At 50.0% G+C, this 10,313-nt stretch overlaps 1 pseudogene; it reads left to right on the top strand.

Moving 5' to 3' along the window:
* Nucleotides 1–536: 536 nt before the first annotated feature.
* LOC123041606 (septin and tuftelin-interacting protein 1 homolog 1-like) lies at nucleotides 537–1,994 on the top strand (annotated as a pseudogene).
* The last annotated feature ends 8,319 nt before the right edge of the window (nucleotides 1,995–10,313 follow it).

Here is a 10,313-nt window from a genome sequence, read left to right as displayed (position 1 = left end):
CCGGGACGCGCACGACAAAGCAGTCGTCGGGGCCGCACAGGAGCTTCTTCCCGATGAATCGTCCATGCAGCGGATACACGAGCAGCTGCGGGCGGGCCGGCAGCCGCAGCCGCGACGCGGCGGCGCGCCACCCCTTGCAAACGGCAGCGATGCGTACACGATCGCGCAGGGAGGCAAGCCTGAGGCGGACCATGCGGAGGAGGTCGTCGGGCAGGTCGGACCACTGCGACGATGACGACGACCGGGTGCTGCCGGCGGTTGTCGACATGTCGCGCGTCCGTGTCTCTGGGTCGATCACGAGTAGTGGCAAGCAGAGGTCGGGAGTTTTTATTGGCTACTTATGGGAGAGTTTAAGAAAGGGAAACGTGCTCAATGTCAAAGGCTCGGCTCCAGGGCGGAGTCGAATTGACCCAATTAAAATTAGCATCTCGCGCTGGCCTCAAACTCAAAGGCTCGTCTCCAGGACGGAATCGAATTAGCGGCCCCTAATATAATCTTGGGGTACGTATACCATATGTACACAACTATCACAGGCGTCAGCCGATCGAGCGAACAGCAGTACAGCACGCCGGCGAACCGAATCCCAGTAGCTAGGGACGGTGTTTGCTCTCGTCGCATGGCAACCATGGCGCTACTGCAGCCCAGCTTCAACGGAGCGCTGCTCGGCAAGGACGACGATGACTCCCTGTCCCCGGGCACGTACAAGTGCACCAATGCAGCGGTGGCCAAGATGATGCGGCTTTGGAACTACAAGGACGGCTCCGGGCTTGGCGCACACGGCCAAGGCATCATCGTCCCAATACAACCCGCCGCGCGTCGTCGTCGTCGCAGGGCCGGCATCGGCCACCGCGAGAAGCCTTACGACAACGGCCTGCAGGTCGCGCCGACGCCGCCGGTCGAAGACGAGTGTCTTCAGTGGGAGGCCGACAGGCCGTCGCAGCAGCCCTGCGGCTCGAACGAGAGTGCCACGAGAAGACTCTGACGCTGCTGCGTGAGATGAAGCTTCAAGGGGACAGCAGCGCGGAGACGGCGGACGCGCTGGCGGCCATCGTTAAGTCCGGAGAGGTGCTCCAGGGGAAGCGCGCGCTAGGGGCGTGGAAGGCGGCGTTGCCTCCTTCCACCGTGCGCTACATCGTCGACAAGGTTCTCCCGCCGAAGCTCGCCGTGGAAGCGCGAGAGTGGCGCCCGTCGTGGGATCCGGACTGCGGCGATTGGCTACGCCCCTGGATTCCTCTGATCGGCCACCTACCGGAGAGCCTCTACGACATCGTCGAGGGCAAGATCAGCGGCGCCAGCCACGACATCATCTGGCCGTGGAAAGACTACTTCGACCCGGCGCACTGGGAAATCTTCGCCAAGCGTCACGTCCTGCCTCAGCTGACACGGCTGATGCGGGAGCTGAGGATCACACCCCCAAAGCAGACGGACAGCTCGTTGCTCATGGTGATGTCGTGGGGGCCGCTCCTGCACGCTGAAGACGTGCTGTCGATCTTGGAAGAAGCGGAGTTTTTCGACAAATGGGAGAGCGCGCTGCGCCACTGGCTGCAATCCGCGAAGCCGTCGTACGGGGAGGCCGTCGCATGGTGCACCGGCTGGAAGAAGCTCTTCACCCCGGAGCTGGTCGCCGACGAGCACGTGCTCGCCCGTCTGGACGCCGGCGCTGCCATGGTGGATCAAGAAACGCAAGACCTCGACAGCCTTCTTGGGTATAGCTGGTAGTCTGTCTTCCACACACAGATTGCTTGTAAGGTGGCATAGCCACTCACGATTAGTAATGTAATGGTGATCATGCATCTGTAATACTCCCTCCGTTCGTAAATATAAGTCTTTCTAGAGATTCCACTATAAAAACTACATTCGGATGTATATAGACGCATTTTAGAGTATAGTTCACTCATTTTGCTTCAAATGTAGTCTATAGTGAAATTTCTTAAAAAGATATATATTTAGAAACGAAGGGAGTACCATCTTTACTGTATGTGACTTCTAGTAGTACTGTGGAGTAGTATAAATGTATAATTGTTTCCTGTCAACTCAAGTTATGTTTTTGAGCAGAGGTTCCCTCAGTTACTAAACAGGAGAAAAATCATGAAGACCAGCTGCAAACAGTCCATAGTTATAGGATTTGTTGTCGAAGAAATGTTGGTGAACGTCGATGCTTATCCCCAAGAAACATAGTACTACTTCCTCCGATCGAAAATAAGTGTCGTGGTTTTAATTCAAAGTAGGGAGTACTTAGATTTTTCATAGGTATTGTTAGTTGGTCATCTTTGCTTTGTTTCATTGGACGCTCGAATTCAAAGGCAAGAGTGTCCCTCAGACTGTTGTTTGGGCTAGCGAAGCGGTTCGTTTGGCTTGACATGGTGGTGGCACTTTGGTTGTAATGTTGGCCAACTTCAGCTTTCTGTAACGGCAGAGCTGGGCTGACGCTCCTCCTGGATTTTGCACGCTTTCTGTAACGGTGGAGCTGGGCCGAGACTCTTCCAGAATTTTGCACTGTCATAGGGCATAACTTCGAAAATCCAGCTTCTCGGAGCCCAAGTATTCGGCACAATTTCGGGCTTGTTTGGTTTATGTCCCGAAGAAAATTTTCCTGGCCTGGCGTATCCCTGAGATCTGCCTGGATCATGTTTGGTTCGTGGCCTGAAAAGTCTGACGCTAGCCTGGCCTGGAAAGACGATGACGTCATTAGCCTCGGCTGGACACACGAAACACCATTAAAGCAACTCCAATGCGGCGACCCAAACGGGCGCGCGCTTTGTCCACTTTTCGTCCGTTTGGGTCGGTCCAGCGGACGTACGCGTCCGCTGTGTCAAATGGATCGGTTTGAGCGCCCAACGAGAGGCGGACCCAAATTTGCGAGTGAGGAAAAAACAAAATGAACCACACGTGGCACAGATAACAAAAATAAAAACTTAATTTACAGTTACTGGTCGGTCAACCGCCGGCCAAAGTCCACTTGATTAGACATTTATAAAAACAAAAAAAAAGTTGGCGCCCACACGTAGCCCTAGACGTCGGCCTTGCCCTTGCCCTTGCCGTCGTCATCGCCAGAAGTGAGGTCGATGAAGACGGGAGGCGGGCAGGCCCAACCGAAGGCCAGGGCTGCCTCCTCCGGCGTCTGCTGCAGCTAAGTCAATGTGGCGACGCGGGCGCGCTCCTCCTCTTTCTCCCGCTCCCTCTGCATGTGATGCTCCGCGTCTGCGCGCTCCTCTGCTAGCCGGCGCTGCCGCCAGTGCTCGAGGTACATGGCCTCCTGTGCCGGCGTGGCACCAAGCCAAATGGGAGGGGGCGCTGACGAACTCCTACACCTGGCCGGTCCAGACGTACCTCTCGTCCGGCTCGGGCGCAGGCGTCATCAGGGTTAGCCGCGGCGGCGATGACGATGGTGGCACAACGCAGTCCCTGCTGTGGAGAGGGCCACGGGCCGTTGCCGCCATCTCCGCCTGGTACGCAGCCTCCTCCGCTGCTGCTGCTTCGGCCATTCGTCGCTCCTCCTCAATGGAGTTGGCGAAGGCCTCCGTCAGCACCACCTGGTAGGCCACCTCGGCTTCCTCCTCCTCTGGATGGGCGATGGGGGGAGGCGGGGGTTGACGTGGTGGTTGCGCACGCCCCGCCGCCGTTGCTCCTCGTGTTTGAGGGAAAACCAGGCCTCCCAATTGGGAGAGTCTGCAGCGTACTCGGGCATGTGCCGCTGCACCAGCGTGAGCTATGACCGCCGCCTGCGCACCTCCTTGTCGTGCGCCCGCTGTGTTTGCAGCACCGCACCGGGATCCGTTGCGGATCAAGGTGTCAGTGGTGTGGCAGCATGACATCCGGGTACGGCAGCGGCTGCCTGAAGTCCTAGTGCCACCGCACTTGGTGCACCGGTGCAGACGTTGACGACCTGCTGAGCGGGCAGGCATCGGCGGCAGAGGAGGGGGGGGGAGGAGGAGCACGGGAGGATCAGGCACCGGGGGTGCCCTTGCCCTTGCCGCTGCTGGAGCTGCTACCAAAGAGGCCCATGGCTAGGGTTTGTGTTGTCGCCGGTGAGGAAGCAGGATGGTGGTGGGTGGGGGGGGGCAGATGTGGACAAAAGTGGATGCCCCCCCCCCCCCCCGCGCGCGCGCACGCGCGGGTTAAAAAAGGACGCTTTCATTGGATGACTAGTGGGGTCGGTGTTGGTGGTCGTCATAAATTAGACGGCAGACGGTAGTTAGGTGGCCGCCAAGTAGGACCGCTGCGGACACCGAGGGGGCACGCTTTGCGTCCGCGCCGATGCATTTCAGGCGCAATTTTGGGCCGAAAATGGGTTCGCACAGACGCGAAGTGGACACATTTTGAATTTGAGTCGACGCGTTGGGTCTTCACTTTTGTCCGCGTTAATCCAAAAGGACGCAGACGGACGATTTGGGTCGCCCCATCGGAGTTGCTCTGGTCCAGGCAACTGGAACGGGATGCCAGGAACCAACATGGGGCTGCTAATCACGCCTGGAGAAGAAAAAACAAGCTATCGGCTGATGTGACGTACGGTAAGACAACTTTCCTTGTTGATAGGACCCATGTAAGTAGCTACAATGTGTGGTCACGAACCAAGGGCGAGTTTTTTTGGGCGGCTTAAAAAATAAGCCGCTCTTCCCCAGTTTAAAAAATAAACCACTTCTTAAATTTGTTGAGACTTTTAAATTAGTTATCCCATAACTAGTTCAGAAGCACAAGTGAATGAAGGAGATGGCTTATGGAAAAAAACTGAGAAGAAGGTGGCCTATCTTTTAAGCCGTCAAAAAAACTGGCCCCAAACAATGTTGGCAAAAGATGCCCCGCCTGGAACAGAAGCGCAAGTGCCCTGGGCCCAAGCTAGGCACTTGGATTTCTCAGGCAGCCTCTCGAGGGAAGGAATCAAACAGGTCCTTCATCCGTGGAGTTTTTTTTTGACCAGCAAGCCCGGGGGCTTTTTATTCCTTATCAAATATCGTTATATTGTTTATAAGTGTCTGCATAAGAAATGTAAGGGGTTCATTGACCCAGGTACAAAAATCGAATAAAACAAAAATGATCTAGCTATTTCATGTGTTGCCACATTTGCTTCCCTAGGGCATAACTCATAGGAAACATCGTCAAAGGCACTTGCATGCAGCATGCAGTCATGGAAAATTGTTGAACTTGCAGTCGTAGAAAACCCTCCTGAGATAAGAGTTGATATTACCTGCTCATTGTCAGAATGAAGAATAACCCTGTAATGCCCCATCTGTTGAGCAAACCATATGCCATCTCGACCGGCAGTAGCTTCAGCCATAAGTATATATGTTGCTCAATCAATTCTGAAGCATCGAGCGGCCACAAATCCTCCATTAGAATCTCTAATCACCACCCCTGAAGCGGCCACATGGGTTTCAGGATTGAAAGAAACATCGACGTTCACCATATACACCCCTTCAGGGGGTTTGTGCCATCCTACTCGAGGCCTTTGAGTTTTTTTCTTCCTGCTTCTGATATAATTTAATGATAAAGCACTATTTTACATCACGATCGTTTGATCGGCAGGACCTCCTCTCCATGTGTTGCTTGCCTTCTCTCCCACCAAATATACTAAGCGGTATTTAGAACTAGCTCTCGTATGCGAACTTCTGGGCATAAGGGTGCTGGATGGCCGTTTTTTAAAAGCTCCTCCAACACAATGCCACCAGATCTATCGGCGCACAAAGCCACTTCTACCTCTTATTTTACTCCTAATTCCTTCTAAATTTTTCTTGCTCTAGTACAAGTAAAAAGCATATGCTTCAAATCTTCATATCCTAGTGGACACAAAGGACATTGACCCATGTCTACGTGCTAATATACCCACTGATACGTCTCCAGCATATCTATAATTTTTGATTGTTCCATGCTATTATATTACCCCTTTTGGATGTTTATGGGCTTTATTATACACTTTTATATCATTTTTGGGACTAACCTATTAACCGGAGGCCCAGCCCATATTGTTGTTTTATTGCCTGTTTTAGTACTTCGAAGAAAAGGAATATCAAACGGAGTCGAAACGGAATGAAACCTTCGGCAGCGTTATTTTTTGGAAGAATATGATCCTAGAGACTTGGAGTTCACGTCAGAAGGTCCTCGAGGCAGCCACGAGGTAGCTATGTGTTTGATCTCTCTCTCTCATGTTCTCGACTTCACACGATCTTGATGTATCGCGAGCTTTGCTATTATAGTTGGATCTTATGATGTTTCTTCTCCCCATCTACTCTCTTGTGATGAATTGAGTTTCCCCTTTGAAGTTATCTTATTGGATTGAGTGTTTTATGAGAACACTTGATGTATGTCTTGCCGTGTTTATCTGTGGTGACAATGGGATATCATGTGCCTCTTGATGTATGTTTTGGTGACCAACTTCCAGGTTCCGCCCATGAACTTATGCATAGGGGTTGGCACACGTTCTTGACTCTCCGGTAGAAACTTTGGGGCACTCTTTGAAGTACTTTGTGTTGGTTGGATGAATCTGAGATTGTGTGATGCATATCGTATAATCATGCCCACGGATACTCGAGGTGACAATGGAGTGTCTAGGTGACATTAGGGTTTTGGTTGATTTGTGTCTTAAGGTGTTATTCTAGTACGAACTCTTTTATAGATTGATCCGAAAGAATAACTTTGAGGTGGTTTCGTACCCTACCATAATCTCTACGTTTGTTCTCCGCTATTAGTGGCTTTGGAGTGACTCTTTGTTGCATGTTGATAGGATTGTTATATGATCTATCTATGTTATTATTTTTGAGAGAACTTGCACTAGTGAAAGTATGAACCCTAGGCCTTGTTTCCTATCATTACAATACCGTTTACGCTCACTTTTATCATTAGTTACCTTGCTGTTTTTATTATTTCAGATTACAAAAACCTATATCTACTATCCATATTGCACTTGTATCACCATCTCTTCGCTGAACTAGTGCACCTATACAATTTATAATTGTATTGGGTGTGTTGGGGACACAAGATACTCTTTGTTATTTGGTTGCAGGGTTGTTTGAGAGAGACCATCTTTATCCTACGTCTTCCACGGATTGATAAACGTTAGGTCATCCACTTGATGGAAATTTGCTACTGTCCCACAAACCTGTGTACTTGCAGGCCCAACAACGTCTACAAGAAGAAGGTTCTGTAGTAGACATCACCCACACACTGGATCGATTCTTTGAGTGCTCTCCAGCCAAAAACTTTCACATTGGGTGCCACAGTAGATGTCCATAAATTTCTCCAAACCTCCCTATCTCCTGCCCGTCCTATGCCCTGATCATTAGCATAACTTCTTCTAAACTTATGATTCCACTCACCATAGTAGACCGATTTTACTGAAAATATATCTGGCTTTGAATTGTGCCACGCAACAAAATCCTCACGATCATCCACTAGAGGAATTGACAATATGGACTCAACATCAATCGGCCACAAAATATCCCTAACGAGCTCCTCATCCCACTGACCCGAGACTATATTGATTAGATCACAAACTTTTTGCACTAAGTTCCCACCTTTAGGTGTTAAACCTCATAGATCAGGATGTGTTGATAACTAGTTATCACTCCAGATATCAATTTGTGTTCCATCCCCAACACTCGATATATAGCCCCTCTTGAACTCTTCAAGACCCGACATAATACTTTGCCATGTGAATGATGATCCACTTTTCAGTTTAGCTTTCTGAAAGTGCATTATATCGACTAGAGGGGGGTGAAGAGGCGATTTTTACAAATTCTTCACTAAGGAATTACTACTTGAGGAATTTGCTAAGTGACGAAATACAAGAAGTGGAATAAGTACTCTGATGCCTGCATAACAAGACAGTAGAATAGTCATCATGATGAAATGAAACATACACAGAGCACAGTGTTGGGGAACGTTGCAGAAAATTAAAATTTTTCCTACGGTTTCACCAAGATCCATCTATGAGTTCATCTAAGCAACGAGTCAAGGGAGAGAGTTTGCATCTACATACCACTTATAGATCACGAGCGGAAGCTAGCCAAGAGGATGGTGATGATGGAGTCGTACTCGAACGTGATTCGGATCACCGATGTCCAAGTGCTGAACGGACAGCACCTCCGCGTTCAACACACGTACGGGACGGGAGACGTCTCCTCCTTCTTGATCCAGCAAGGGGGAAGGAGAGGTTGAGGAAGATTGCTCCAATGGCAGCACGACGGCGTGGTGTAGTTGGTGCAGCAGTACTCCGACAGGGCTTCGCCAAGCATATACAGAGGAGGAGAGGTGTTGGGGAGGGGAGGGGCTGCGCCTTGGCTTGTGTTAAGCTCCCATGCGCCTCCCCACTATATATAGGGGTGGAGGGGCTGGTTTCTTGCCCTCCAAGTCCATTGGGGCGTTGGCCAAGGTGGGAGGAAAGAAATCCCATCATTTCCTTCCCCACGGATTGTTATCCCCCCTTTTTAGGGATCTTGATCTTATCCCTTCGGGATATGATCTTATTCCTTCTAAGGGGGGATCTTGGTGCGCCTTGACCAGGGGTGTGGGGCCTTTCCCCCACTACTCACGTTCATGTGGGTCCCCCCATGCAGGTGGGCCCCACTCCGGAACCTTCTAGAACCTTCCCGGTACAATACCGAAAAATCCCGAACATTTTCCGGTGGCCAAAATAGGACTTCCCATATATAAATCTTTACCTCCGGACCATTTCGGAACTCCTCGTGACGTCCGGGATCTCATCCGGGACTCCGAACAACATTCGGTAACCACATACAAACTTCCTTTATAACCCTAGCGTCATCGAACCTTAAGTGTGTAGACCCTACGGGTTCGGGAGACATGTAGACATGACCGAGACGTTCTCCGGTCAATAACCAACAGCGGGATCTGGATACCCATGTTGGCTCCCACATGCTTCTCGATGTTGTCATCGGATGAACCACGATGTCGAGGATTCGATCAAACCCTGTATACAATTCCCTTTGTCAATCGGTACGTTACTTGCCCGAGACTCGATCGTCGGTATCCCAATACCTTGTTCAGTCTCGTTACCGACAAGTCACTTTACTCGTACCGTAATGCATGATCTCGTGGCCAACACTTTGGTCACCTTGAGCTCATTATGATGATGCATTACCGAGTGGGCCCAGAGATACCTCTCCGTCATACGGAGTGACAAATCCCAGTCTCGATCCGTGTCAACCCAACAGCTACTTTCGGAGATACCTGTAATGCACCTTTATAGTCACCCAGTTATGTTGTGACGTTTGATACACCCAAGGCACTCCTACGGTATCCGGGAGTTACACAATCTCATGGTCTAAGGAAGAGATACTTGACATTGGCAAAGCTCTAGCAAACGAACTAAACGACCTTTGTGCTATGCTTAGGATTGGGTCTTGTCCATCACATCATTCTCCTAATGATGTGATCCCGTTATCAACGACATCCAATGTCCATAGCCAGGAAATCATGACTATCTGTTGATCACAACGAGCTAGTCAACTAGAGGCTCACTAGGGACATATTGAGGTCTATATATTCACACGTGTATTACGATTTCCGGATAATACAGTTATAGCATGAATAAAAGACAATTATCATGAACAATGAAATATAATAATACTTTTATTATTGCCTCTAGGGCATATTTCCAACAGTCTCCCACTTGCACTAGAGTCACCAATCTAGTTACATTGTGATGAATCGAACATCCATAGAGTTCTGGTGTTGATCATGTTTAGCTCGCGAGAGAGGTTTAGTCAACGGATCTGCGACATTCAGATCCATATGTACTTTGCAAATTTCTATGTCTCCATCTTGAACATTTTCATGGATGGAGTTGAAACGACGCTTGATGTGCCTGGTCTTCTTGTGAAACCTGGGCTCCTTGGCAAGGGCAATAGCTCCAGTGTTGTCACAGAAGAGTTTGATTGGCCCCGACGCATTGGGTATGACTCCTAGGTCGGTGATGAAATCCTTCACCCAAATCGCTTCATGCGCTGCCTCCGAGGCTGCCATGTACTCCGCTTCACACGTAGATCCCGCCACGATGCTTTGCTTGCAGCTGCACCAGCTTACTGCTCCACCATTCAACATATACACGTATCCGGTTTGTGACTTAGAGTCATCCGGATCTGAGTCGAAGCTAGCGTCGACGTAACCCTTTGCGACAAGCTCTTTGTCTCCTCCATAAATGAGAAACATGTCCTTTGTCCTTTTCAGGTACTTCAGGATATTCTTGACTGTTGTCCAGTGTTCCTTGCCGGGATTACTTTGGTATCTAGCTACCAAACTCACGGCAAGGTTTACATCAGGTCTGGTACACAGCATGGCATACATAATAGATCCTATGG

Source organism: Triticum aestivum, chromosome 2B, assembly GCF_018294505.1.
Source record: "Triticum aestivum cultivar Chinese Spring chromosome 2B, IWGSC CS RefSeq v2.1, whole genome shotgun sequence".
Lineage (NCBI taxonomy): Eukaryota > Viridiplantae > Streptophyta > Magnoliopsida > Poales > Poaceae > Triticum > Triticum aestivum.
Note: the sequence above shows the minus strand (reverse complement) of the source record. Positions and strands in the feature narration are given on the sequence as shown.